This window comes from Psammomys obesus, unplaced genomic scaffold, assembly GCF_907164565.1.
Source record: "Psammomys obesus unplaced genomic scaffold, mPsaObe1.curated_primary_1811, whole genome shotgun sequence".
NCBI lineage: Eukaryota > Metazoa > Chordata > Mammalia > Rodentia > Muridae > Psammomys > Psammomys obesus.
The window spans coordinates 23,137,473-23,140,741 of record NW_026592890.1 but is presented as its reverse complement, the minus strand read 5'-3'; positions in this window follow the sequence as shown (position 1 = coordinate 23,140,741).

Below are 3,269 nucleotides of genomic sequence, written 5' to 3'. Positions count from 1 at the left end.
TCTTTCTTTCTTTCTTTCTTTCTTTCTTTCTTTCTTTCTTTCTTTCTTTCTTTCTTTCTTTCTTTCTTTCTTCGTCTCATAGTGAGACATGTTCTCACTATGCAGTCTCTATGTAGACTGGTCTTGGACTCACAGATCTGTCTGCCTCTGCCCGCTGGGTGCTGGGGTTTTTGTTCTTGACATATAAACCCCCGCATTGCTTCCTGGCATCTTTATCTTTGTGATTATGATGTCACCTCACGGCTAGATAGTTCAGGGGCACCATCTCCTCTGTCTTCTGTGTCATTAGTTTGATGTCTGGGTTTGGAGTCAAATAATGGTTGAGGGAAGATGATGAAGTACCATCGCTCAGGTGTATCCTATTATGCTGTGAGGCATCTGTAAAAGGATGCTTAGGTTCTTGAGCGAGACCCCCAGCTGTCATGGAAAGTATGAATGGCAGAAGTGTATGTGGGTCAGCAATGAAGAGTGGGATGTGCCTTCTTGCATTCAGGAACCTTCCATCTCAGCACCAACAATTCCAGGCGTCAGTGAGCGTCAGGTATCCCGTGTGCTTGCACGTAAACTAACGTCCTAAGTCAGACACTATACCTCTCAGAGGCCCATCGCCTTAATCGCTGCTAAGTGGACGTTGATTACCTCCAGCTGTTGACAAATGCCAAGTTAAAGCAGCTGGTTAGAAAAATATCAACATGAATTCCAGAACTGCTTTAATTCATCTTTCCCCTTCAGTAAGCCCACACATTAGCTACTTATTTGCTGTGATGAACACGCCATTCAGCTAAAAAGAGATTAACTGCTTAAACCTCAGCAGCACAGACGGAGCATGCCAGTGCCGCCTTGGGTTTCAGTGGACAACCTCTTACGGGAGTGTGCCCAGTTAAAGAAGTGCAGAAGGGCTTGGAGGCTGTGAGTCCAGTGGAGTCTGAAAGCCACTATCTCCCCAAGCGTTGGGGAGGAGGGAGGAAGCAATGGCAGCGGCTCCATGAATCAGTCCACCTATGGAGAGCCATGTCTGTGTCTCAGCTCCTGCAACCTCCCTACCTTCCATCTTCCCAGCATCCCAGACTAGAAGGGCCTGTACCCTCCTGGAGTGCAGGGAAAGATGGGGAATGGAGCTAGGAGGCAGGCAAGCAGGGAAATCAGCAGAACCACCACAATGCTACAGCATCTCTCCGCTCCAGCCACCACTCCGACTGTGGTAGAAGGTGAGCTCCAGGCAACCCTTGGAGGGAGGCGTCCATCGAGACCGGAGGCAGCTCTCAGACCGCAGGGCCCTCCAGTGTCTCACCAGCTCTGGGGCTGGGAGGAGGTGAGATGGACTACACAGAACAGGAAGACCGCTGAACAGACTCTTGGAGACCAAAGGCTCTCAACCTGTGGCTCGTGATGCCTTCAGGGGTTGACTGACCCTTTTTCAGGGGTCACCTAAGACCATTGGGAAACACAGATATTTACATTATGATTCATAATAGTAGCACAATTACAGATGTGAAGCAGCACACAGTCATTTTGTGTTGGGGTCAGTACAACATAAGGAACTGTGTTATAAATTGCAACGTTAGGAAGGTTGAGACACACCATTCTCCATAGTGTGGGCTGGGTGGCTCATCCTGTCGCCTCACTGTGACATAATCTTCAAGCTTCCTCTCCAGCCCTCTCTTCGGATGGCCTTGGTACAGGGAGAACTCCAGTGATAACGCAGAAGGGGATATATGACGGTCAGCTAAATTGTTCAATGACTAAAATGCATTTTTTTTTTTTGCCTCTCCCACCCCTCAGTTTGTCTCTCTTCTCAGGGTATGTAGCTCAGTCTGGCCTTGAGAGCCTCCTGACCTCATATGCGCCTCCTTTCGGGTGCTGGACTTAGAGGTGTGTGCCACACCTGGCTCTAACATGCGGTCTTTATTGGGCCTATTCGCGTGTGTTTGTTTTTTTGAAAAATCAACGAATATTATACCGATAGGAAGCAGACATTTAGCTCTCAATGCAGGAGACACCTCTCAACGCAGGGTTGACCAGCCTGGGCCTGTGCTACGACTTTCCAGCCATGTGTAGCTTACAGAATTTATCCATCTTTTTAAAGGAGAGAAGAGAAATGAAAGGAAGTCATGAGGGAAATATTCGGAATGAAGTGAAGGATAACAAAGTGATTATCTACTGCAGTGGGTCTCAACGGTCCTCATGCTGCGATTCTTTAATATAGTTTAATACACAGTGGTCCCCAGCCATGAAATGATTTCGTTGCTACTTCATCACTGTAATTTTGCTACTGTTGTGATTCATAATGTAAATATCTGATATGCAGGATAGCTGATAGGTGACCCCTGTGAAAGGGTCATTTGACCCCCAAATGGGTCATGATCCACAAGTTGAGAACTGCTGGTTTTACTGTATTGTGACTTAAGGAGGAAAAAAAAGAAGTCAAAAGTTTATAGCTTTTTCTTAGAGAATATGCTTATTATGAAAAAAAGTATGTTATTGGAAGGAAAAGGAAGATAAATCCTGAGCGTAGGAAGGAATTCTGAGCAAGGAGCCAAAAGCAGTACTTCTGACCTAGAACACGTTCTTGTTTTAATGATAACACATTTAATAAAAGGCTTTTCTAAGCAGATATTGCTACCCATAGGCCCCTAGAAAAACAAGCTAAATTGTCACGCAAAATATTAAATGATAAGTTTACGGAATATGAAAATCATTCTTTAGAAGAATATGGTCAGGGATGGAGAGATGGCTCAGAAGATAAGACCATTAGCAGTGTCTCCATCAGAGCTGTTTGTTTCCCAGCACCCACCTGGTAGCTAGCTCCCAGTCATCTGCAACTCCAGTTCTAGAAGATCTGATGACCTCTTCTGGCCTCAACAGGCACTGCAAGCATGTGGCATACATACACTCACACAGGTTTATTGAGAAACCAGCCAATTCCATTTTGTAACCAGAGGGCATTTTGATCCTCTAGCTTATTTAGGTTTCCATTTAAAAACCACCCTATAGTTTTGCCCTATAAAGGAGGCTTAGAAATTGCCTCAGTACTGAGTGGGAGACAGCCACCAAACCTGTTCTGCTGTGCACAGAATAAAGCTTGCTTGGATTTGTCAACAATTTGTGGTCAGTGGTGTGTTTCTCCTTGGTTGGTGGAATTAACATTTGGAGGCCCCAGTGAGATAAAGACCCCAACCCAAATTTGGAAGCTAGACCCTACCCTCCAGGCCTCTGTTACTGAAATGCCACTTCCCAGGGGGTGCACACCTTGAGACAGTCTAAAGCTC